The 27,780-nt window shown below is 40.4% G+C and overlaps 1 protein-coding gene across 5 annotated transcripts in view; it reads left to right on the top strand.

Annotated features, from left to right (window-relative positions):
- The first annotated feature begins 7,761 nt into the window (after positions 1–7,761).
- Positions 7,762–27,780, top strand: part of LOC148000836 (uncharacterized) — an 81,141-nt gene continuing 61,122 nt past the window's right edge. For 2 of the 5 annotated variants that reach the window (XR_015638246.1, XR_015638247.1), the window contains exon 1: positions 7,762–7,949. The gene's annotated coding sequence lies outside the window, so the exon portion shown is untranslated. The remainder of the gene's footprint in view (positions 7,950–27,780) is intronic. The other 3 variants (XM_087586784.1, XM_087586785.1, XR_015638248.1) reach the window with 2 other exon arrangements.

The raw sequence follows: 27,780 nt of genomic DNA, 5'->3' as shown, positions 1-27,780 counted from the left end.
CTATGACTTCTTTCCATACCCCAAACAATATGTTTGTTTTTGTGGAAAAAAATGCTACTTACTGAGATCTCCTACTAGTTCACATTAAAGCTAAAATATACTCACCTAAAAATCATTAATAGAGATACTGGAAATACAATAGTTGACATAAAGGTTGAATATGTAATGATCTAATCAAGCACATGGAGCACCTACTATGTGCAATACTGTAGATCAAATTTTGGAACACACAATGTATGTTAAATATTGCATATATCCTTAAGAAAACAGGCACCTTAAGGATTCTTAAAATTTATGTGCATGCAAACTCCCAAATATACATATATATATAAAATTATATATATACATATATGTATAATAAATATATATTTAAAATTCTAAATATATATAAACATTTATATATAAATATATATAAAATTCTATTGAGCACTAATAATGAATCAAACCAAACAATGATTTCTGCAAAGATGCAAGACAGTGTAGATATTTTTAAATGTATGTTGAGAGGAAGACCCTAAAGCATAAATACTGGGCACACTCATTGTTCTGAGATTATTTACTATGAATGAACTAGATTGCTGTTGAATGGTCTCGTGTTTCTGAAGCTGTTTCATGGAAACTGCTTAGTATCTGACGACCCAATACAAAGAGACTCTCTCTGCTGTTTCCTTTAAATTTTACTTTCACTTTTGTGTGTATGAATGTGTGTTGTATGCCCATGAGTACAGGTATAACCTTATGAGCAGAGGTAGAGGCCAAAGGAGAAAAATCAAACTGTTTGCTTGATCACCCTTTGTCCCGTTCCCTTGAGATCGGGCCTCTCACTGAACCTAGAGTTAGATGGCCCACCAATTCCCATCAATCTTCCTGTCTCTACCTCTTCCACAGCACTGTGGTTCAGTACACATGTGACCATGCCTGGCTTTCTTAGATGGATGCTAGAGATTGGAACTTGGGGCCTTATGCTTGTTCAGCAAATGCCCTTATGCATCCTGCAATCTTTCATAGTTCCTGGTCTGCTTCTTTTTAAAAAACAACACATCCTATTATTTTGCACATTGATAAGTTGGCTCCGTGTCATAAATTTCAAGAGTGTTAAGAGTTACATTTTTCTTATTGTGCTGAATATCCAATGCCTTGCATAGAGCCCAATATCAACAAAATGTTCAGTAGTTGTTTTAAGTCTTTAGAGCAAAACAGTTGTTCATTTTCTTCAACTCTTTCATAAATAGCAAGAATACAAAGCGAAGTTCTAAAAGTATTTTTCAAATAAAATAAAATTGTCATAGTCTAGAAAAATACTATGTAATAATTTATTCTTTATGTAGAAATTTAGTGGAGGCTTTCAAAGAAAATGGACTTGCTTTGAAAACAGATGAGTCTTCATTTAAGACCCTTTAATCTTGTTAATGCATCAGCAAATGTGAAAGGTGAATTAACCTTTAATTTAACCTTTATCTTACACATTGCATGAAAAGAAATATTTCCCCTAAGTGCAACGTTTTATAGTCTGCTCATGCTCGAGATTTCCTTCTGAGCCTATGATTCTGATTTGGTCCTTTGGGCTGAACTGTAGTTCCTGATAGTTTTAAAACTCCTTTAGATTCGAAGGTTTTGCCATAGTAAGAATCCTGTTCAGTGAAAGAGTGGTGTTTATAACAAAATGTGCCCCTTTTTGGAAAGCCTAGGATTCATTTCTCTCATTTTCTCTTCTGTGATCTGGTACAGACTTCTCCCTCAAAGCTTCTTCATCCATGCTAAACCTACCTTAAAATGGTAAACACCAAAAATTATATGAAGCCTTAATATATAGTAGACAGTGACAATTCATTATCATTGTGATTAAATAAGATTATTGTGGTGGTTTTGATAAAAATGGCCCGCTATAGGCTCCTATGTTTGAATGCTTGGTCCCTAGTCAGTGGAAATATTTGAAAAGGATTGGGGGGTGTGGCCTTGTTGGAGGAGGTGTGTTACCGAGGGATAGGCTTTGAAACTTCCACACTAAGTCCCTAAGTCCAGTCTCTCTCTCTCTCTCTTTCTCTCTCTCTCTTTCTCTCTCTCTCTCTCTCTCTCTCTCTCTCTCTCTCTCATTTTTTTGCTCTCTGCCTGCTACTTGCGGATCGAGATGATAAGTTCTTGGCACTGTTCCAGAGCTGTGTCTGCCTACCTCCTGGCTTGATGATCATGGACCAACCCTCTAAAGCTGTGAGCCAGCCCCAATTAAAGGATTGCTTTTCTAAGAGTTGCCATGGCCATGGTGTCTCTTCATAGCAATAGGGAAGATGAAGAGTTTGCTTGCTTGCTTGCTTCATTTTCTCACATCTAACAGGAGGATATTGACTCTGTAAGAACAATGAGGGAAAGTGATGCAATAAAGAGGCATGGTAAAAGCAAGAGGCTGTTCCCAGCTTACAAGAAACACTGCTTTACACTTAACTGTGTAAAGGGGAGCATAGTATAAAATAACAGCAAAGGGTAGATCTCGGTAAACAGAGAAATTAGCAATAGTTGTGTGTTAATGGAATTGTATTGTTACACGATGGTATGTGACACACTCTTGTAGGGTGGACAGCATTGTGTGAGTGTCCCTGCTCCACTGTCACCATATTTTAGGATATTTCTGATTGCACTGGGGATGGGAATGAACAGATCCAGCATACACTGCAGCTCACTGCAGCGTATTTAGACTGCTGTGGAATGGGACGCCTCCATGCAACATGAGATGGTATGTCTACAAATCTTGGCAAAGGAAACAGTATCTAATATATCTGACACTGAGCGTACTTGGGAACTAAGTGCATGGCTTCAAGAGGAAACAAAATGATCTGAATGTATGAAATCAACGAGAACTCCCGCATATTTTGTAGTTATTTCTGCAAGCTGTATGTCAAGTAACTAACTCTATATACACGTAGTTTTAACGTGTAGTTTTATTTGGGAAATAGGAAAGTTCTTTGTCCTAGCTGTTTTTGTTTATTTGTTTGTTTGTTTTGTTTTCCTGTGGTCAACCTGACACAAGCTAAAGTTATCCAAAGAGGGAATTACAATTGAAAAAAATGCTTCTATTAGATTGGCCTGCGGGCAAGCCTGTAGACTTACTAGTAGTGGCTGATGTGGGAGGATCAAACCCTTTGTGCTAGGCTGGGCATGTAGTCCTGGATGGTATAAGAAATCAGGCTGAGCAAGCCACAAGGAGCAGGCCAGTAAGCAGCATTCCTCAGTGGCTTCTGCTTCAGTTTCTGCCTCCATGTTCCTGCCTTGAGTTTCTGCCCTGACTTTCCTCAGAGATAGAGTATGACTTAAGAGCTGAAAGATGAAATAAATCCTTTCTGCTCACATTCTTCTGGCCATTGTCTTTTATCACGGCAAAGAAAACCCTAACACACAGTTTTGAATATGTCTCATGATATCAGAGTGAGACTTTCAGCTGCACTCTGCCCTTTATCAACACCGTTAGACCCAAGATGAAGCCCAGGAATCTGCCATGAGTAAACTGGAATCTTCCTTGAATTCAAGGACCCTGATCAATACCACCTTGAAATCATTCCATGCTCCCTTTATCTCTTACTGTCTGGTGCAGTTATGAGTTGGGTAGAAGATGGGTAATCTTTTGAAATGGCTCTCGAGAGGACTCCTAGGTATTTGGAACTTTTGATATCTTTAAACATTTGTGCCACTTGAAACTTGAAGACTATTAAAGCGGGGACTGAGGAGACAGCTCAGCCTGTCAAATCCCTGTCATAAAATTATGAGGACCTGAGTTTCAAATACTAGAACCACATAAAAGCCAGCCTCAGGTGCACACATTTGTAACCCTGGCTCTGGTAGCAGGAGGACCTCTGGAGTTCATTCAAAGACAGGTTCAGTGAAAACCCTTGGCCACAAAAGTGAGGAGGTAAGCAATGGAGCAAGATGTCCTCGGGCCACCTCCAGTTTCCACAGACAAGCAGCCTCCAACCCAAACACAGCAGCTATTAAAGAAACATGATTTACCTAATTCTATTATTTCCCTGGTGCAGAGAACAGGAATTGATTCAGAATTAAAATTCTAACCCTATTCATCTTTGGGTATAAAACTGGGAGAAACATGGTATCTTTCTCCCTAGGTTCATCATCCTGGGGTGGCCTGAAAATAAAGGATCTGTCTCCATTCCACACATCTCTATCAGCTGACATTGCTAACGATGAAAGGTTGGGTCTCCTTCTGCCCTGCTACCACGGTCCCTCCATTGGAATTGAAGGCAGGGATCCCAGCCTGGTAGAATAGGTTTCAAACGTCCATTTCTCCATTTCCTATGGCTCTCATTCTGGAAAGCTTCCTCACAAACAAGTGTTAAGATGGGACTATGAAAAGCCATTTATAGGGTTGTTCTGAAAACACAAAGGTTGTCATATAAAGTTTTTATCATATTGCCCTACACATAATAAATGCCTGCTAAATGCTGATGGTGATTTACTTTCAGAACACTTTGTTTTATACCTACCAACTCTGTAAGGGGACCTCAGAAGACCCTTTTTATTTATAGCAGCCCTGAATTTTAAAACATCAAGCAAGTGTCAGCAAATTGGAGAGGTACAAAACACTGGTTGGCATTCCGTGGATGTAAGCATGAAATGGTTCTAATACCATAGAATATTATCTCTCTGGAAACACTGTGACTCAGTACCAGAAAATAAGGATGATTATATTATATTTTAAAGGAAGCAGCAAATGTCTCTGCTAACAGGTCAACAGTGAAGGTGCAGCTTGTTCCTTAGAAGGCACATATTTATTTATTTAAGAAATTTCCCCATGCACACACTAATGTGTTCAAACAGCTGGGTGTTGGTTTATCAGGTCTCAAAGACTTTGCTGAGAGTTTGGCTGGCAGTTGGAGTTGATGTTTTTCATTGTAGCTTTCTTGCCAGCTTGCTTATCTGATGCCAAACATGGGCACACTGGTGCCCCTATTGATTTTGGGTGTGTCTTCTGGAGTTATTTAGAATAAGTGAGGTTTTTCTATTCTCATGAGCTGTTACTTTTAGAAATGTGAACAGCTTGGGTCTGGATAGAATAAAACTATTTCAAATTAACTAAGCATCTTAAGTTTTATGGGAGGAGTACACTTTGCCACCATTTGACATTTGGGAAACAACACATGTCAGTAACTATCAAAGATCGGAGCCATGGATATACCATAATTGACGCTTGACACCTCAGTCTTTACTTTCTAGTGTTGTTGATGGGCCACACGAAATTTTGCTATGGAAAAGTGACAAAGTGTTTCTGAAAGCCTGACCCACCAGCCTGTCTTTCTTTCCGTGGTAATATTTCAAGTGGCCCCTAACAGCTAACCTCATGCAAACTCTTCTACTTTGCCTCTCTCACTGAGTTTTTCTTCTAAAATGAAATTTTTGAGAGGATTCTTAGAGTCTTTTGTTTAATTTCCTGATAGGCAAAGGTAGGACCCATAGTGTCTTTTAGGATGCTCCTTCTGTCCTAATGGTTGCAGTCTAGGTGCTCACAAAAAGTCACTGAAAGAAAATTTCCCCAAGAACTTGTATTGTGGATTTTGCAGGAAGAAATGCATGCAACTGGCAATGGGCTGGAGGTGGGGCTGGCTAGTTTGAGTAATTTGAGGTTTTAGCACAGAGGCTCTTTACTTCTCTGGCACATGTCCCTGGGAGTTCTTAAGGGAGGTAACTATTGGCCCAGAAAAGGAGAACAAAGTGAGGGGGGTGGTTGGAGAATATGGTATTGACATTAGATGGATAGTACACATATGAAAAATACATATTTGGACAAATGGTCTGCTCCTGAGGGACCAGCTGGCCCTAAGAAAAACAAAAGATAAGCAATCTTGAGTCAGGATGTATTAAGTCATGCTTCACAGAGTGGGTGTACCAGGCTCAAGGGAGGCCAAATTTACTTGGCTATTTCTAGCCCATAACAGTGCTGCTTCGTATCTTGGTTCTAACAATAATAATGTTACTTTATATTGAAGAGGAAAATTAAGGAAAGGAAGAAGAGAAAAAAAGATGGAAAGGAAATTAAATATGTATATAATTATACATATTTCAGTTACATTAATTTTATTCATTTATATTTATATATGTGGGCACATGATCAGAGGATAAATTATTGGAGTTGGTTATTTCCATCAAGTAGGGTCTGGGAATTTTACTAAGGTCATCAGCCTTGGGAACAAAAGACTTCCCCCTGCCTCAGCCATCTCACAGACCTGAAATTTTTAAAAAAGGTAAAGAAGACAGATGATGAAAAGGAAGTGAAAACAGTGTAAATGCTTAGAATAATTTCAGGCATAATGAGTGAACGACTAAAAGGTTTGATATTAGTCTGCGTGTCGAGTTTATCTCTCAATGTATTGTAACACTCATTTGTAAGCAGGGCCCTGTGGTAGAGCCAAAGAGGGACAAGTTCAGAGTTAACTTGAATTCTGTCATAAACCCCTTGATCACTTTCAGCCTCAGATATCAACAGAAGGAGGCCCAGTACCTCTTCCCCAGGCCTTATGGTAGAACTTGTAAGGTTGCCTAGCTAGTCTGCTCAGAAGAATTGCCTGGTTAGGTTATCAGTAGGCATCAGCTCATTAGACTAATTATGTTATTTTGGATTATTCTAACTGAAATCCTCATGGGAAATGTGGTGAAGGCAGCCATTCTGTTTTCTCTGCTCATCAATACGAATGTCCAGGACACACCCATTAAAGTCAATTGCACAAAACTAACCCAGAAAGTAGGTAAGAGATCTAAGCAAGGATCTGCCATTGTGCTATTTCAGGAAAAAAAAACAAATTTCAACAGCTGAAAGTATTAATTAATGCAAATAAGCTTGGCAGAGAAGTTTGGGAGTGAGAGGTAAGAGGAGAGCAGAGTTATATCTTTGGCCAAGGTCAATTAGAAATGATAAGGACAAACCCCCACATCTCTGGGGGAGCAGGATCGGTTACAGCGGCGTGCTCTGCACAGTTTCCCAGATTCCCTCTGCAGAGTGCAGGAGAAAGATTAAGTGGGGAGCTTGAATTCACGGATCTGAAACTAATTTTTCTCAGTCGTCAGAAAGGATATAAATAATTATCATGATGGCAGTCCCCTCTGCCATAAATCTGCTGCGGTATCATGTGGCTGAGGTCAGGACAGACTCACCTCCATAAACTAACGGATGTTCCAGATCTATTGTAAAACTGTTTATTCTGTGTCTGCCCCATGGGAAATGGCTGTCCCTGGTTTGCTCTGGCCAACTGAATGTGGTAGGGAGAAATATGTACCGGATGAAAGCACAGGCCTGGATCTGCAATATTTGCTGGTTGGTCAGTCAGATTGTGAGCAAAATTTAATATTATATGCCACTGAGCCACCTCCCGTATTCCCTCTCCCCCCCGCCCCCACCTTTCTGCCAAGGATTGAACCTGGTACCTTTCATCTGCTAGGCAAGTGCCCTCCCAGAGAGTATGTATGGACTTATTATACAACATTATTATGACAAGAGATGGCTGGTTTTACATATAAATGGGCTTTGTCTGGAAGGCCAAACAGGAATTGCATGGTGTGCCTGTCTTCACTTTCTCACTAGTTACCAGATCTTACTACCCCAGGTTAGAAATCTCTCCATCTGATTCGGAATTCAATTATGTTTAGAAAGGAGATGTTGCTTAATATTCCCCGATTGTCTACTTTATTCTAGCTCCTTAGCAATTCCTGTTAGTGAGGTTAATCATAAACCATGTCAAAATGATAGCAAATTAGCAAATATACTGTGAGTCCTTTGGAGCCAGACTCCAAGTTAATATTAACTTTACATATTTTATTTTGTTCTCTGTAAAATTCTTAGCTGTTGAGTGATATCAACATTTCTCATGAAATAGATGAAGAGCATTTCCAGGTGATAACTTGGCCTACATCACATCCCAAGGAGTTGGGGGACAGTCTGAGTACATAGACCCTGAGTACATGTATTTCATGATCTGTATGGTTCACAATGGATCATGGATCACTGCTGCATCATCTTGCTCAGTACAATGGGTCTGGCCGCATATCATTTACTCATAGATAGAGAGGCTTCTTCACAAAGAGAAAATGTGTTCATTCACTGTAGAGAAAGACAGACTGGAAGGGGGGAAATGGCTTTATCCCAGACACAGAAGGAGAAACAGCCGAGTGGGTAAGCCTTTATAGATTCAGCAGCTTAAGAAATGTAGAATAATTAAAGCAAAGTGGTAGCAAAACTCCCAAGATAGACATTCCTCATTTTATCAGCGACTCCCACTTCCCCCTCAGACTGAACAGCTTTGTGTGAGCTTGGGAGCCTGGAAAAGCCTATTGTTCTATTGCCACTAGAAGCAGCAGGAATTCCCCTGTGTGCTCAGAGATATGCTGGCCTTTCTGCCTGTGTTCTCTGCTCCTTATTTTCACTGTCGCTAATCATTACGTTGAATATGACAGTCCTAAGAGAATGAGTGTTCCTTTCTTAGGGCAGGAAGCCAGAGACAGGGAAGATCATTCGTTTGGGATGCCACAGAGCCATAAGATTATCAAGGCGACACTGAACTCCAGCATCTCTCACTGATAGTTTCTCTCATGCTCCATGTGTACTCACCAACAAATTCACCTGGCTCAGTTTTCTTCCTGTGTCCTGACCTCTTCCATGGCTGTCACTCTCACCTGTTTTCATCTTGTCAGGAGGCTGGTTTCCACAACTGCCGGCCCACAGTAATGTGCTGGCTCCGAGTAGGCTTGAGTGACTCCAGAGTGCCACTGTAGTTGTAGCATAACCACCTAGAGGATCCCACTACCGCTTTGTCTGACCACACCCTACTGCCATGACTGTATGACACCACAGAGGGAGTTCTATGTTTCAGGCTATCACCTCCCCCTGTATAGCATCTGGTTTCATACCACTCACAGATTGGAGGGCAAGTTCTTCAGACACCTCACCACTTCCAGAAATGCCGGCACCGGTGGTGCTTGTTGTTAGCAAATGCAGTTTCAGAAGTGCCACAGAACCTACTATCACTGGATAAGTGTGACCACATGTACCGTCGAAGTCACTTTGCAGGAAGCATCCCATATCCAATGCTGAGTGCACCAGTCTGGCCTGAATTGTATGGTTTACAGAGAGAGTGGTCTTTCTGACACTGTCTCAGTAACTTCTGTGCTCTTGTCATTGAACACAACGAAGAGGCCACAGGGACAGTATACATTGGTATGCAGTTGGAAATAAAACCACTCTCCCAAGATATCTTCAGACGAAGTCTTTTTACTCCAAAGCCCATCACATAAAACTGACAGAGGTGCCATATCCACTAGATACATGCATCTCAAAGTAGGAGCGTGAGAAATGTGAAGAACCAACACAGTGTGATGGTCCCAAACGAATAACCCTCTAGCCAGCGTCCCAAAGAAATGGATACAGACGAAATCTTTGGTAAAGAATTTGAGTCTCAGTAAGATGTCAAAGAATACTGATGAACAATTAAATGTTATGAGAAAGCCAGGCACCAATAGCAGACTTGTCAAAGCATAGCAATTTTTTTAAAAGAACAAAATTTAAATATTACAATGTAATGTTTACTGTGTATGAAGGCCTGGGGAGATGGTTTTTTCGTTAAAAGAACATATTGTTTTTGCAGAGGACCTGAGTTCTGTTCCCAGCACCCATGTATTTTAGGCAGTTCACAATTACCTGTAACTCCAGCTCCAGGCCAACTGAGACCTCTAGCCTCCTATGTGAGGGCACCTGCACTCACATTCACCAACTCACACCCATAATTAAAAATAAAAACAAAATATTCTTAAATGCCCAATATTGTTAGCCAGCAGAAAAATGTGAGTCAAAGTTATAGTGAGAAGCTATCTCATCCCAGTTAGAAATATTAATTTTTCCTGGAAGTAGAGGTTCATGCCTCTAATCTCAGTGCTTAGGAGGTAGATGCAAGTTAATTACTGAGTTCAAGGCTAGCCTGGTCTACATAGTGAGTTCCAGGATAGCTAGGGCTACACAGAAAAGAACTGTCTTAGAAAAAGAGAGAAAAAGAAAGAGAGGGAGAGAAAAAAGAGAGGAATAAATAAAGAACTTATTGTTAAAACACAAAGAATAATAAATACTAACATATTAGGGAGAGTGTAAATTAATTGCAGCCACTACGGGGAAAACATGAAGAGTTCTCAAAAGCAAAGGTGGATTCAAAGGAGATGAGGTCACAAGTGAAAAGGTTCTTGTACGCCCGTCTTGACTGCAGTGCTATGCATGATAACTGGATGTGGTACCAGCCTAGGTACTCACTGACAGATGATAGTGTGAATAATATATGACACCTAGACACAAGGTGGTATTACTTACCCAAAAAGAAAATGAAATCCTCCATCTGTAGCAAAGAGCGTAGAACTGGATGACATTGTGTTAAATAAATATGAGGCAGATACAGAAAGGCCAACACTGCATGCAGGCTCTCTCCAACACATGGAATCTAATCAAAATTGACCTGAAAGTAAAACTAGTGACCACTGTAGGTTGAGAAGGGTGTGAAGAATTTGTAGATGGTAGAGAAAAGGAGGTCGGGTTTGATCTGTGGAAAAAATGAAGCTGGATACATCTTATATATAAGAATACCATGCTTAAATATACTAATATGTATATTTAATTACAGTAGCACATTAGTAACTTTTTACAGTTCTACAACTTACTTATTGGTTAACTTGCATTAACCTTGCATAGGTCTGAGTTCAAAAGGACAGAGCTCATTGCCTCTTTGGTTCATTGGCAGTCTTGAGCATGTAGTATGAACGCCATGAGCTTATGTTAAAGAAAACAGATGGACTTTACTTGCAAGCTTGAGCCACAGAGTTGGGCTCACTTCCCTCCCACATCCTAGTCTTTTGGGCATTACTTTAGCTCTATGAATCCCAGTTTTGTTTTGTTTAGTGCAAAGTGAATATGATAAGAAGTTCTGTTACATGAAGAAGAGGCCCTGGGATACTTAGCTTTGGGTCCTGAATGCATGAAACAATCAGTAGATACAAACTGTTAGATACAAATTGTTACTGGACCTACTAGAAAATCAGAATACAATTTTAGCTTTTGCTTTCTTTAGTGATGTAATGACTTCAAATAAAAACCAGGTTGGGAACGGCATTAGGATGAAAGACTGCCTTGATTCACTTAGTCCCCGTGACATCCTGTGCTACTGAATGACTTTCATATTCAAAAGATGAGGTTACTCAGTCTTTTTTTTTTTTTGGTTCTTTTTTTCGGAGCTGGGGACCGAACCCAGGGCCTTGCGCTTCCTAGGTAAGCGCTCTACCACTGAGCTAAATCCCCAGCCCCGAGGTTACTCAGTCTTAAAGAACTTGAATAACACGTTCAAAGTCACCCAAGGGTCTCATTGGTGGTTAACATATACTTACATTATCCTATTATCTTTTCTTGACCCAACCATCTCCTTACCTCAGAAGAAACACTTTGAGCATAGGAAGCCACTGGACACCCTAGTCCTGCACTAGTGCTGAATTTGGTTCTGTGAAAATTGAAATTTTCTTTCCTTCCATCTTGTCAGGTCACATTCAAATGTCACTTCATCTACTTAGCCTCTTTGACAGCTTACAAACTTAACTCCATTCCCTGCTTAAATAATTTGCGACCTTCTCTGTGTTTTTGGTTACTACAATGTTACCTTCCTTATACATTAAACTGGGATTTTCTTGAGTGAAGAGACATCATAATTCTCATCTTTCTGCCTTCACAGTACACGACACAGAGCACCACGCACTGACTTCTGGAACCGCAATCATCCTAGATTGGCAGGCCAACATTGCATTTCTCAAATGCACCTTGGCAAGACCTATGCAAAGAATATGGGGAAAGACCCTAAAGCCTTTGCACAAGTGATTAAGTTCTAAAAAGTTTGACCCAGTGGCCAGTCAAATAAGCAGAGATGCTATCTTAACATACAAAAGAAAAGAAATGTTATTAATAACTGTGAGCTGTGAACACTGTAATATTTGTTAAGAAAGGACTGTGTCTGTTTACATCAGCTGCTGGGTGAAGCCTCACAGAGACAGTTACTCTAGGTTCCTGTCTGCAAGTATAGCAGGATACCATTAACAATGTCAGAAGTGGGCTCTCTCTTATGGCATGGGTCTCAAGCTGGGCCAGTTATTGGTTCCCCATCCCCTCAATCTCTGCTCCATGCTTATCTCCACACATCTTGTAGGCAGGACAAATTGTGGGTCAAAGGTTTTGTGGGTTGGTTGATATCAACATTCCTCCACTGGAAGTGAGGGAATCTTGTGGAAAAGGTGGAAGAAGGATTGAAGGAGCCAGAGGGGTTAAGAACAACACAAGAAAATCTACAGAATCAACCAATCAACTAACCTGGGCCCATTGGGGCTCACAGAGATTGAACCAACAACCAGAGAGCATGCAAGGGACTGACCTAGGTCTTCTACATATATATATATATATATATATATATATATATATATATATATATATATCAGATGTGCATCTAGGTCTTTACCTGGAACTCCTAACAACTGGAGCAAGGGATATCTCTGAGTTCGTTGCCTGCCTTTGGACCCTTTCTCCTAACTGGGCTGCCTTGTCTAGACTCAATAGGAGAAGAAACACCTAGTCTTACTTCAACTTGATAGGCCAAGGCTAGTTAATATCCATGGGAGACCTCCCCTTCTCTGAGAAGAAAGGGAGAAGGGGATGGGGAATGGTGAGATGAGAGGCAGGAGAAGGAGAGGCTGGAGGGAAAGCTGTGGTCTGGATATAAAGTAAGTAAATTAATAAAACCTTTTAAAAAAGAAAGAAAAAGCCAACGTGATAAAGAGCTTCAAATCCAGGAAAAAAAAAAGAATCACTCCTGTTAAGTTAGGTACATGTTGGATAAATTAGAAGCATTTCAAAGTAGTTTTGGTATATGCAATTTATATCAAAACCTTGAATAGAATGGATACTGAATAAATGCTAGCTAATTTGTGAAATTTATTTGAAGTGAAATGAATCATGCATTCATATGTATAGGCATAGAGGAAGTAGAAAACCAGAAAAAGAAGATTCTCTTCTGACCCTTAAGTAGATTCCTATAATTTGGTATATTTATAGAAATGTATCTCGAATACTAAAGATAGCACAAATAATGGAAGATGGATTGAAGGGTGACAAATGACTTAATTGGAAAGGAAAATTCATCTTGTCACTTATTACCTGAATACAAATGCATGCAAGACTAGCCGGAAGGCAATTTTCATTTTATCCAGGATAAGCCAGAGCTTCAGTTTCCATAGCCTGTCATCTTGAATGTCTCAAACAGGCACTCCAGCAGTTGGTGCAATCTTGTTAGAGTGTTTGTTACCACGATTGTTAGGTGCTCTTGAAGTTGATAAAATACTGCACAGTATAATCTCATTATAGCAGAATTTGTTGAGGAATGGCCTTTCATGGGAAATACGTTAGTTACTGGATTTTTAAAAGACAACTGTGTCTTTCTGTAAGACAGACATTCTTTGATGGTTCTATCCCAAGAAATACCTGCTTGCTTAGAAAGTTTTATGGTGATGAATTTCTTGTGTACTGATTTCTATACCCTCCAGTTGATTGTTTATCGTAAATGATAATACAGAAATAAAGGAGTACAATCTGGCATTATCAGACCTTGCTCATTCTATTCCATTGTGGTTAATTTTTTTAGTCCTCCTTTCTTTTTATTTCCCTCTGTACCATAGGAGGCAGTTCTCTGTGGACTGTAACACTTAACCATACTTTACTCATGGCTTGTATATGGATTTCTGGGTATAGATCCGTGGGAGAGGGTGAACAGAAGGAGAATGAGTTTGGAAATTTTTCTTTGGCTCATGACCTGACAGGACATGCTCCAGTCATTGTTTGGAAAGTCACATTTTCCTTGCAACCTTAGTGAGTGTGATGTCAATCTTCATCATCAACCTGACTGGATTTAAAATCGCTGTGGAAATTCATCTCTGGGTTTGTCTGTGAGGATGTTTCCAGAAAGGTTAGCTAAGGGAAAGCCCACCTTGACACCTTGAAAGCTTCAACTTGGGTCCCTGAATGAAAACAGAGGAGAAACCAAGTGATCTATCAGCATTCCCTCACCTCTGCTTTCCAATTGTGGGTGTGACATCCGACTTATGTTCCTAGTTCCTAAAGCTATGACTTCTTTGTCACAAGTGACCCTACCCTCAATCTGTAAGTAAAAGAAAAATCTTCCTCCTCCAAATTGTTTTGGTCTCTTTCTGCCTTCGGCTTAGTTATTTGGGGTAGGCTGGCTGGTTAGTGAGCCCCAAGATTCATCTGTCTCTCTCCACTACCAACACTGGCTTAAACACATTAACCCTGTAGAGTCCAGTATTGAGGGACTTTCACTGATCCTTCTTGATGATTAATTAAGACACAGAGGCATCGATATAGTGTAAAGCTTTGACTTTTTGCTAGGGCAGTCTCTCAGTTAGCTATCTAACCATATCCTAATTTACCCGCCACCCAGACTCTCCATGTGATTCTCACTGCCTGCTTCCAGCTCTATCCACCTCCCCTCTGCCTCCTTCTGTGTCTTTTAGAATCTACTACATCTTTCTTCTGCATCTCTGGTGCCTGGAAGCCCCACCCCCATACTTCCTGCCCCAGTTCCGGCTGTCAGCTCTTTATTATACAGATATTACAATTCCAGTCTGAACCAATCAGCAGCAAGACAAGGCCTGATCCATCTCCTAGGTGTGCCATTAGGCATTGAGGGCTGCTTGACCTCCAAGACAGCTTGCTTTTTAATGATAATCTCAGAGAATCATCTCTTGGGCACGTGTGGAAGGAGAACCATTTACATATTGAAAGTGGGTGATAGGTCAGAAATGACATACCAAAATTCTGCCAGCTTTAGCTCTGTATTGGTGCAGAATTAACAATTGAAAATATAGGAACACATCTTTATATAATGTGAGGGAATGTTGCCCCAACAATCTGGCTGGTTTCAAACTTACTATCCTCCCACTTGAGCGTTCTATTAGCTAGGATTCCAGGCCAGACTAGATTGTATCATCTTGTAATAACCCAACACTGAGGACCAAGAATCCACTACATGAAGCCTTGGGAAATAACCCACAACAAAACACAGCGGCTTATAAAGAAGTAGATTCCTCCAGGTGCGAAAGACTAGAGACTTTTTGACCTTTTGAGACAAAGATCATGCTTATGACATTGAACCCTACTTGTTTAGAAAAAATGTTTCAGTATCATCCTACTTGTAGTAAGCAGAAACATGATAGATAACTGAGGTTTCAAAGAGAAGACTGGGTATAGTATCTAACAGATGCCAATACAAGGGCTCAGAGAATTCATGATGTCATTCAATAGTTGGATTACATGAGTAAAAGAAGTTCAGATGGTGACTCAGTGTACTTAGTATTTTATGCAAGCAAATGATATACACACTCTTGTTGAACCCCTGGTAATTTTTCTACTTTGGAAAACGAAGAACTGTTTCCCAGCCAAACAAATAAACAAGAAATAGGACAGAGGTGTCATGACCAAAGGAATGCAGAACACAGAAGTTGGGTGCAGAAAGGGTAAGATCTTAGCAATAGCATCCAAACACAGCGAGAAGGAACCCACTACTAGCTAGGAACCCACCACTAGCTAACAAACTATAGGCAATTGCAGGATGCATGAGACAGAGGCAACCTCTGCTTTTGATTTAGCTGATCAGGACTTTATTACAGCTCTAGTGAACTTATTACCCTCATTTTGTAACATCAACAAAACACATATAGTGAAGGACAGAATAAAGCATCTAGGGCTTGAGTCCACAGAAAGAGAGAGAGAGAGAAAAAGATAATTTCAGTTCCTTCTTTAGAGTTCCCTTGAGAATCAGCCTAATCAGGCTAAAGGTTTTAGAGATGCTGGCCACTGTGTTTAGGCTACTTTGTGTAGGACTCTTAGAGCTGAACCATGTCTCTCTTAATAAAAATGATGAGCACTTAGCAGAATTTAAGAGGGGACCTTTGCTTCCTTTTCCAGGGCTGTCATCACCACTATAGCTGGAAATGTTTGTAGAGCCTTCCAGAGAAATGCCAGATAAATTCTGAACCTATCCATTAGCCACACTAGAAGCTTAGTGGGTCCCTGGGGGAAGAAAGGTAGAGGAAGAAGATACAGTCAATGCAAATGCAAATGCTTCTAAAGTGATTAATTTCCTTCTGTGTTTCCGTATGCATACATATATGTGTGTATACATATGTATATGTACATGTATATACACATACTTTTTAAAGATTTATTTTATGTATATGTATTTGTTTATTTGTTTATTTTATGCACAGTGAAGACACTGTAGCTGTCATCAGACAGTACCAGACGAGATCATCAGATCTCATGGGAAGGTACCATGTGGTTGCTGGGAATTGAACTCAGGACCTCTGGAAGAGCAGTCAGTGCTCTTAACTGCTGAGCTATTTCTCCATGCCCCCTTTTAAAAATTGACATATATAATTTTTTAAAAAAACAACTTTTCCCTTGTGGCTCTTAAGTCCTAATTGGTCCTGGGGAAACTGGGGTTTTCTTTGGTTTCCTGGTCTTAATCATGAGTATGCTACACCAGGAACATAGACAAACATCTTCATGTCTTTCCAGATCAGGATTCATTTAACAACAATAAATTATCAATGTTTATTGGTTTTAATGTCAGTAATTTGTCATAAAACCCCACCTACCTTGGTAGCCTGGCCAAGGTTCTTCGATTCCTTTATTTCAAACTTAATTATTAGTGTTGGTCCTCATACTACACAGCAAACATAAAATATACTCGTGTGTATAAGTTTTTTACAGAATAAATACAAGTAAAATAGGCTGTAGCAGAGTTCAAAAGGTTTCAGGTGCCGACTGAGTCTGTATTGCTGAGATATCAAAAGGGGCTATGTTTTGGAGGGTGCTGTTAGATAGGGGTTTGAGAATGATGGTGCTAGCTTTGCAGTAAAAGGTCAAACGATCTGGAACAGGAAATAGCCAAGATGGACAAACAATTAGACCCTCAGCCAGTTGAGTAGGCCATGTTAATGTTGGGTAACTAAGACAAAGATATTCTAGGGACAGTCAAGGAACTGATTGGTCCTTGATGCACATGACAGGTATCAGATTATCACTGTGCATCTAGTCACTGGTGTGAGGTCTTACCATCGCATTATTAGATTTCCATCACTTCATGGCGTCAGTCTTGTGTGTCTAATGAATTCTTGGGCTTGCTTCCATGGCATGATTTTAATACAGTCCTATACTTGTACAGGCTCAGCTCACACTAAGACATTTATCAGGTGGCTTGCTTTTTCTGAGGAATGCACCATTTTTCTATCTACACTGGGTAGGAGATACCTGACAGAAGAAATGGTGTGTGTGTCCACCTGGGGCCTGCAGTCAGTTTTCACTTCAAAGGGAGTCAAAAGCTGTTTGTAACATGGAGTCTCCTAGGGCAAGGAACAGCCAGAAAAACCACTGTGTTATATAATATTGAATAGTTCAGAATAGGGCATATCTAATTGCAAGATTTGGAAAAAAACTCAGAAGGAAGCTCGAGGACAATTTTATTAGGGTTTGAGGGGGTGGGGGGGGAGACAGGCAAAGGAAGGAGAGATGGAGAAGAGAGAAAGCAGTGTCTTTAGTAACTGAAGGCAGCCAACAGCCAAACAGTAGGAGAGGAAAAAAAGACAATGAAGACTCAGAAAAAAAAAAGAACCACAGATCTGAGTCAGAGGACACCCAGTCCTATGCTCTTCTATCCTCAGGGAAAGGATTACCCTGGGGACAGTTGGTTAGAATTAGAAATAGACACTGCTTAGGAACAAACAGAAAGCACTCACACAGGAGTAGAGCAGCTAGTGAGCTGGGGAAGAGCCCTCCAAGCCCAGGTCTTACAGAACTGAACCTTTATGGGACACATATAATACCTACCTCTCACATATGAGTGTGTGTGTGTGTGTGTGTGTGTGTGTGTGTGTGTGTGTGTGTGAGTGTGTGTGTGTGTATAGTCTCTTTTCTCCTTTCATTAGGAAAAAACCTAGGTGGGAAAGGATTTCCGGTCTTCCTTTGCAAACTGATCTGAATGTACTGTCTTAGGGAAGCATTCTGGTCTTGGATAGTCAACTGGCTTACTTTCATGTTAATTTTGATGTTTCCCTTCCATTCTCTACTCTCCTGCTGAACCACACACTTTCCTTTCCACTTCAGACTATATCCTTGTGGGTGTGAGTTCACACCTTCACCTTGAAACACTTCTTTGGCTCCCTAGGTTTTTGTTTTTTTCAGTAATTATTTTATTTATTTATTCACTTTACATTCTGATGGCAGCCCCTTCCCTTCTCTCTTCCTAGTCCCATCCTTCCACCACCCTTCCTCATCCCCCCCCCTTTCAATCCCCCCCGGTACCAACCCACCCTGATACAGCTAATCCTAGCAAAACTAAGCTCATCCTCTTCCACCAAGGCCAGACAAGGTAGCTCGCCCAGCTAGGAGAAAGATATACAAAGCAGGCAAGAATGTCCAAGTCAGAGACAGGTCTTCTTGTAGTGTCCTTCACCCCTCTGGCTCCCTCAGTGCCTCCCAGACTCTTTTACAAGACTCCCAGAGCTCCACCTAATGTTTAGCTGTGGATCTCAATATCTGTTTCTGTCAGCTTTTGAATGAAGGCTCTCAGATATCAGTTACGCTAGGTATTTCTGTCTTCAAGCATAGCTGAGTATCATTAATAGTGTCAGGGGTTGGCTCCCATGGGGTGGGTATCAAGTTGGGCCAATCATTGGGTGGCCTTTTCTTCAATCTCTGCTCTATCTTTGTCCCTGCACATTTTGTAGGCAGGGCAATTTTTGGCTCAAAGGTTTTGTGGGTGGGTTGGTGTCCCCCTTTCTCCACTAGATGTCCTGCCTGGCTACAGGAGGTGGCCACTTCAGATGCTAGGAGTCTCATCTAGGGTCAGTTCCTCCCCATCCCAGCTTTCCAGTTTGTTTCAGAGACTCCTCCCAACAATTTCCCTTATTTGTCCCAGCCCTCTCATCTTCCACCTCTTCTCTCCCCACACCCGATCCCCAACCCAATTTCCCTCCCCACCTCCTCTTCTAACCAGTTCTTCTCTCTCCATCTACTTCAGATGCTTATTTTATTTTCCTTCAGAGTGAAATTTAAGCATCCTCACTAATCCCTCCTTGTTACTTAACTTCTTTGAGTCTGTGGATTGTAACATGGTTACCCTGTGCTTTATGGCTAATAGCCACTTACAAATGAATATATACTCAAGTCTTTCTGGGTATGAGTTACCTCACTCAGAATATTTTCTAATTCCATCCATTTGCATGCAAATTTTATGCTGTCTTTGTTTTTAATAGCTGAGTGGTATTCCATTGTGGTAAAGGAACCACGTTTTCTGTATCCATTTTTTGGTTGAGGGACATGTGGGTTGCTTCCAGTTTCTAATTCTTACAAAGAAAGCAGATATGAGCATAGTTAAGCAACTGTCCTTATGGTATGGTAGAACATATTACTTAGGTAGCAAACTACAACATATACACTAGGTTTCTAAATTATTAAGAATAGGTCTTGTCATCACTGGGTGTGTTTCGATTCTTTACTTTCTGGAGGAAACCATTGTGTACTTTAGGCACCATTCATTATTGAACATGAACTGGCATCCTACCCACCAGGGAACACTGTCCCTTCTCAGGAATTGAGGCCATTATACTCTGTTGTCCACCTTAAACCCTATATCAATGGCCTTGGATGAAACTTCATCACTTGCAACTTCAGAAATGGGTCATAGGAAAACAGCACTCAGTAAAGACTGAGACTCCCTCAGATTAAAGGGTTAGTTTTTACCCTGTCAAATAACTGCTGTGCATCATGGTGGGCCTTCATTTCTATAAGCACTGCTGCTGAGCCAGACCAAATGAATGGACTGAAGTTTCTTGTTTGTTTGCTTGTTTGTTTGTTTGCTTCTCTCTCTCTCTCTCTCTCTCTCTCTCTCTCTCTCTCTCTCTCTCTCTCTCTCTCTTACTTTGAGACAGGGTTTCTCTCTGTAATAACCCTGGCTCTCCAGGACTCACTTTGTAGACCAGGATGGCCCTGAACTCACAGAGCTCTGCCTGCCTCTGCCTCTTGAATGCTGGGATTAAATGCATGGGCCACGACGCCCAGCAAAATAGAATTTTTTTCATACAATCAGCTTGAACTGAAATATGTGTAACAATACTGGGGTTATAGTATACTGTTTTCACTCTCTTCACTGTCACAGGAACCATTTTTATTTAATTTTTTTGTGCACGTGTATGTGTGCGTGCGTGTGCGTGCGTGTATGTGTGTGTGTGTGTGTGTGTGTGTGTGTGTGTGTGTGTGTATGTTGCAAAGGATTGCATGCATGCTAAGCAGGCTCTCCACCACAGTGTTTTCCCCCAGCCTTCTTTTTCCCTCTGTTGGAGACAAGCAGGCCTTGAACTTCTTGATCCTCTGAGTAGCTGGAATTCTAGGACCTAACTAGCCACCAGGCCTGCTTCTTTGATCCCTGCTTAGGTTTGGGGTCTTAACTATAAAGTAAAGGCTCTTTTAGGACAGTGAAGGAATATTTTCCACCATGTGAATTTTTTCCCAGTATTGCACAGCTTAAGGAAATTACATTGCTTTATAGAGATTTTTTTCTCCATCTTTACTAAATTGGGTATTTCTTATTTACATTTTTAATTTTTGTTTTTGAAATCAAAATCTAATTATATCATTTCTGTTGTTCCTTTCCTTCCTCCGTGGACTATACCTTCTTACTCTTTCTCAAATTCATATTTTCTATTTTTAATTGTAAGTACAGACACATATACATACATAAATACACACTGTCACACACTTGTGTGTGTGTGTGTGTTTGTGTGTGTGTGTGTGTGTGTGTGTGTGTATGTGTGTGTGTCAGGATTAGGGTTATACATAGGATTAAATCAGTGGTTCTCAACCTGTGGGTCGCTACCGATTTGATGGTGACAAATGCTCCAGTCACAGGGATAACCTATCTGATATCCTGTATGTCTAGATACTTACATTGCGATTCATAACAGTAACCGAATTACAGCTATGAGATAGCAAGTTGATTAGTTTATGGTTGGGGTCGGTACTGTGGGAAACTATAAGGTGTCTCAGCATCAGGAACTGCTTTAGAGGATACTCACACAGTTCCCACCTCTCCTGAGCTTGTGTGTACCCCCTTTCCTTATGCACGCTCCGTTAATTAGAAGACTCGTAAGTGGGGAACCCATACGTAGGGTATGGTTGCATAATCCCAGGGCATGTGTTCCCCATCTGTAGCAATGGGCTCCTAAGACTTGGGCACAGATTGAGCAGCATGTGTGGGAAGGCTGCATTTGGGCCAAGGTCTAAGTTTTGTTCAGGGCTCTATTTTCTAGGCTTTGCACCATGTCTAACATGAAGGAAACTCCTAACTAAGACCATTAGATGAACTGTAAAACAATTACTATTTATAATTTTGCCTGGACCTATGATCAGGAGGAAGATGATTTGGAATATTTCATGAAAAGAATCTTGATATGCACCTTACTCTTTTTATATAACTGGAAAATTTTTGTTTTCCTCTCTTTTTTTTTCTAATTTATGATATCAGATTCCATTTTACATTTTTTTTCTTTTTGTGGATAACAAGATGTCATCCCTAAGATATTTTTAATGTTTTCTCTGTTCTTCTTTACCACCAAATAGTGCTTTCTTAAACCCAGGGTTTACACTGCACTGTAGACATATTTACTTTCTACGTCTCCACGGACTGTACAAATAATGTAGCTGGAGAGATTCAGCTCTATTCACGTTCTGACTCCTGGGAGGCGCTCAATCAGTACAGGTTAAAAGGGAGAACGGGAAGTGAATACAGCGGGATTGGAGAGAGGCTCCCATGGTTGAAGCACCGGCTGCTCTCACAGAGGACCTGAGGGTGTTTCCAAGCACATTTGTTGAGCAACTCCACTTTTGTTGATCCAGCTCAAGGGGATCAGATGTCCTCATCTGGCAGCTGTGGGCACCCACCCACGTGTGCCCATGCATATATACATGTGCATAATAAAGGATATAAAGGAGATTATATAACACATGACACAGGACGTAATAACAGATGTGTGAAACTAAATGAGCTTGGCTTACTGACTCTTAGTGCATCCGATGACAACTAGAATATAGCATGTCCTCACCTGTGCGGATCAAGATTTTAAGCAATTAAATTTCAAAGATTTTTTACAAGTGTCCATTTCTATATAATAAAATCTTATTGTGTTTTATATTTTATTAATTATTGTTATTATTAATTATATCATCATTATTGTTTGGGGGTTTTTGAAATAAGGTCTTATCGCGTAGCCCAAACCGGCCTCAAACCTAGTCTTTCCCCACCTCATCCTCTCAGTTGCTGTGAGTGTCTCTAATATATTCTAAAACTACTTTAAAACTATTCTTTTTAAAAAGATTATTTATTTATTTTAATGCCTGTGAGTACATATACTGTTGCTGTCTTCAGATACACCAGAAGAGGTTGTCACAGTCAATTATAAATGGCTGTGATCCACCATGTAGTTGCTGGGGATTGAACTCAGGACCCCTGAAAGAGCAGTCCTCTTAACCACTAGGCAGTCTCTTCAGCCCTAACACTGACTAATCATAGGCCTTTCGCAGAAAGTAAAACTCTAGAGCACTAGTGTCCCGGAAACCGCAATCACCTTATGAATCGACCTTGATAAGTATTATATTTATATCGTTTACTATTAACAAATGGACTCTGAATTCGTTTTTACTTCTATCTTGACAATAAATATACTTTGAATTATCTAAGCTTCCAGAAAGGATACTGCTCCCAAATCTTTTTTTTCAATAATTTATTTATTCTTTTATTCACATTACAACCCAATCAGAGATACCTTTTCCCTCCTCTGCTCCTTCCTTTACAAATCCCTCCCCCAGGGAAGGGAAGCCTGAGACAGCTAGTCCAGGCAGAGCTAAGCACCTCCTCTCCTACTGAGTTCCAACCAGGAAGGGGAAGGGGGTGCAATGACAGGCAATAAAGTCAGAGACAGTCTCCACTCCAACTGTGAGGGGATGCACATGAAGAACAAGTGGAATATCTGCTACAAATGTGTGTGTGGGGCGCTTAGGTCCAGCCCCTGCATGCTCTTTGGTTGGTGGTTCAGTCTCTGTGGGTCTCTATGGAAAAGGGTAGTCATAGGTTCGTTGACGTGGTGGTGCCCTTGACCTCTCCAGCTCCCTCAATCTTTCCCCATACTCTTCCAAAAGACTCCTTAAGCTCTGTATGATGTTTGACTGTGGGTCTCTGCATCTGTTTCCATCAGCTGCTGTATGAAGTGTTTCAGAAGACAGTTATGCTAGTTTCCTCTTTGCAAGCATAGTAGAGTATCATCAATAGTGTCAGGGGTTGGTGCTTTCCCATGGAATGGGTCCCAACTTAAGCCAGTCATTGGTTGGGTATTCCTTTAGTCTCTTTCCCATATTTATCCCTGCACATCTTGTAGGTAGGACAAATTTTGGGTTGATTTCCCCTCTCCTTCACTGCAAGTCCTACCTGGTCACAGGAGGTAGCCACTTCCGTCTCTATATACCCTGCTGATCAGAATCTGAGCAAGAGTCACCCCATAGACTCCCTGTATCCTCCTCCATTCTAAGTTTCCAGCTTGTGCCAGAGATGCCCCTCACCAATTTCTGTTCTCACTCCCAGCCCTTTCCCATCCTCCTTCCTCCACCACTACTCACCTTACCCCGACACCTACCCAATGATTTTTACTCCATCCACTTTCAATGATTATTAAGTTTCTCCTTCTGAGTGAAATTCATACATCTTCCCTTGGGTTCTCCTTATTATCCAGTTTCTTTGGGTCTGTGGATTGTAGCACGGTTATCCTGCACTTTGCGACTAATGTCTTCTTATAAGTAAGTACATACCATATGTGTCTTTCTGGCTCTGGGTTAGCTCAGAATGTTATTCTCAAGTTCCATCTATTTGCCTGGAAAGCTCATGATGTCTTTGTTTTTAGTAGCTAAATAGCATTGCACTGTGTAAGTGTACCTTATTTTCTTTATCCATCCCTCAGTTTAAGGACATTTACACTGCTTCCAGGTTCTGGCTATTATGAGTAAGGCTGTTAAGAACGTAGTTGAGCAAGAGTTCCTGTGGACTTGTGTGGCATCTTTGGTTATGTGCCCAGGAGTGGTAGAGCTGGGTGTTGAGGTAAAATTATTTCAAATTTCCTGAAAAATCTCCAAATAGGTTTTCAAAGTGGCTGTATACATTTTTACTCCCACCAGCAATGGGAGAGCGGTCCCTTGTTCCACATCCTTACCAGCATGTGCTGTCACTTGAGGTTTTGATCTTAGCCATTCTGATGGGTGTGAGATGGAATCTTAGAGTCATTTTGATGTGGATTTCCCTGATGACTAAGGACTTTGAACAAGCGCTTCTTGGTTACTCAAGATTCCTCTGTTGAGAAGACTCTGTTTAGCTCTGTAGCCCATTTTTAAAGTTGGATTATTTGGTTTATTGATCTCTAATTTCTCAAGATCTTTATATATTTTGGGTATTCGTCCTCTGTTGAATGTAGGGTTAGTGAAGATCTTTTCCCACTCTGTAGGCTACTATTTTGTTCTAGTGACAGTGCCCTAACCTTTGCCAAGGCTTTTTAGTTTCATGAGGTTCCCTTTACTAATTGTTGAACTTATTGCAAAAGCTCTTGGTGTTCAGGGATTTGTCCCCTGTGCTAACGAGTACAAGGCATTCCCCCATTTTCTCTTCTATTAGATTTAGTGTGTCCAGTTTTATGGTGAGGTCTTCTTGTATTTGAGTCTTGTGCAGGGGCATAGAAATGGGTCTATGTGTGTCATTCTTCATACAAACATCCGGGGAGACCAGCACCATTTGTTGACGATGCTTTTTGTATGGTTTTAGCTTCTTTGTCAAAAGTCAACTGTTCATATGTGTGTGATTTATAACTAGGTCTTTGGTTCTAGTCTATTAACCAACATGTCTCTTTTTATCCCAATACCATGTCATTTTTATTACTATTGCTCTCTAGTACACTTGAAAACAGGAATAATGATACTCTGGAAATTCTTCTGTTGTACAAATTGTTTTAGTTATCCTGGATTTTTAATTTTCCATACGAAGTTCAAAATTGGTCTATCAAGGTCTGTAAATAATTGTGTTGTAATTTTGATGAAAATTGCATTGAATCTGTAATTGGTTTTAATAAGATGGCCATTTTCAGTATGTTAATTTTACCATTCCAAAAGGATGGGAGATCGTTCCATCTTCTTATATCTTCTTCAATTTCTTTCTTCAGAGTCTTGAAGTTCTTGTTAAGAAAGGTCTTTCACTTGCTTGGTTCAAGTAATACCAAGGTATTTTATATTATTTGTGGTTATTGTAAAAGGTGCTTTTTTCCTCAGCCCATGTATCGTTTGTGTAAAGGAGGTCATTGATTTTTTTTTTTAGTAGATTTTGTATCCAGCCACATTACTAAAGCTGTTTATCAGTTTTCAGAGCTCCCAAATCTTAAAAACGTATTCTCTGAATTTCATCCTAGTGTATGTTAATCTGCCCGAGCATTGCTTGTTTGTGGGATGAGAGGAACACACCACTGATACGTGAGGATAAAAGTCCCACGTGGACAGGCAGAGTGGCAAAGGTCATGTGTCCTAAAATACTTCCAATCATCATTCTGTTTCTCACCTTATTATCTGTGTACCTTCCCATGAAATATTACCTGGTGTCTCCTGGTGAGTCTGTTACTGCTCTGTATCTAAGACTGGGTGTCTTGATCCAATCATTATCATAAGGCTCAAATCGGGTTCAGCTACCAAAGGAAAGAAATTCAATAGGAATAAATTCTTTATCTATGGATAAATGTCTTAAATGTTTTAAAGTGCTATTATTTCTTTTTATGAGGAAATTACATCTTCTTGGAAAAACAAGACAAAACAAAAAAACTTAAAAATGGATACAGACTAAGACATGGTCTGAGGAACAACTGTGGACACACTAAGATCTAGCATGAAGTTTGCAGAAATTCTCAACCTCAGAATAAAAACCATAATTTGGAAAAATGGTATACTGACTTCAAAGTCTGTTCTTCACCTTCAGCAGAAAACTTTATTGAATAGGAAAGGACTCCACATTATGGTTTATTAAGTTTCTTCAAACAACTTTTTTAAAAAAATTTACTCTATCACTAAGTTACAGACCCAGCCCTTTAACCAGGATGGGTATTGAACTTAGAACCTTATAAGTGGTAGGCATGGGGAAAAAGGAGAATAATAGGAAGTGAGGTTTAGTGGGGAGATGGGTGAGAAGGTAGTTCAATGGAGGGTGTTAAGGTATGGATAACTAATACCAAGGATATTTGAAATGGCCACAAAACTACTATTTTATAAGACACCCACATACACATATGTATGTATGTATGTATTATGTATGTATCATGTATGTATTATGTATGTATTGTGTATGTATTATGTATGTATGTACCAACTAAGCTATCTCATCTATATTGTTTGTGTGAATGTATATTTGTATGTGCATGCAAGCATGTGTGTGTGTGTGTGTGTGTGTGTGTGTGTGTGTGTGTGTACTGGTGTTACTTCACATAGTAGATAACTCTTCTCTAAGAAGTCATAGGTTACCAAATAAAGTCTCAACGCCAGGTATAAAATGCCATCCCTTGACTTGGTCAAGGCTATCTTGGAGACTCCCCAAATCCTACAGGCTGTGGCCATATCTCTTGCCTGTCAACTACAACTTAATGGTAACTTTCTATTGCTGAGGACACCTTAGACTTTTGTCACATGGGATGGAGAAATCAAACTGAGGTTGATCAGCAGCTTCTTCTCCAACTGCTAAGTTTCACAGTACTGGAAAGTGCTATGCAGGCTTTGTTGAGAGAAAAGTAACCCACAGTCTTATCCAGCTATGAACTCTAAAGGCAATAATGACTGTTGTGGCAAGATATGCATATGTATGCAAAAACTGTCACAGATGTTATGGGGACCACAAAGTTTTCTGAAAAGTTTTAGGGCTAGCACTACAGAAGAAAACACATGCCTAGTGCTCTAAATCTGGCCAAGAGCCCATAGTTGAGGCAATTCTGAGATCTCATCAGAGAAGTTTTTTTGAGTTCTGTGTATTGGTTAAAACAGAAACAACTTACCAAAGTAGAGAGTGTCTGTGAAATACTCAGTCACAAAAGAGACAACAGTATCATATCCTCTTTCCCAAGACTTGGAGATCAATACAAAGGACAGCAAAGAAAGATTGTCAGAGCCAGAGGTTAGGGAGACAACAAGGTGGTCTTTTACACATGGCTTTTGGCACTCTTGTACTCACAGCAACCATGGCTGCCCGAGAAAGACCCACACAAGATCAAACCAGTCTACATTTGAGCATAGAATTTACAAGGCAAATTACCAGGTCTGTCCCAAACCTGGCAGAGGTGATAGTGACAGATGATGACTTCTACGGGAGGGAGAGTCATTTTTTCAGGATTGTGATTCCCAGTAAATCAACCAGGTTCCAGTGGATGACCAATATTTATGAGTATGGGCAGCACAAATTGGGGTCACTGAGTTATCAGAGAAAAAGAGAGAGAGAGAGAGAGAGAGAGAGAGAGAGAGAGAGAGAGAGAGAGAGAGGAGGTTGGGAATGGGAGATAGGTCTAGAAATCAGGGGGAAGAGTGAGGTATGATAA

Source organism: Rattus norvegicus, chromosome 15, assembly GCF_021556685.1.
Source record: "Rattus norvegicus strain SHRSP/BbbUtx chromosome 15, alternate assembly SHRSP_T2T, whole genome shotgun sequence".
Taxonomy (NCBI): Eukaryota; Metazoa; Chordata; class Mammalia; order Rodentia; family Muridae; genus Rattus; species Rattus norvegicus.
The sequence above is the reverse complement of the archived record's forward strand: the minus strand, read 5'-3'. Positions and strand labels throughout refer to the sequence as shown.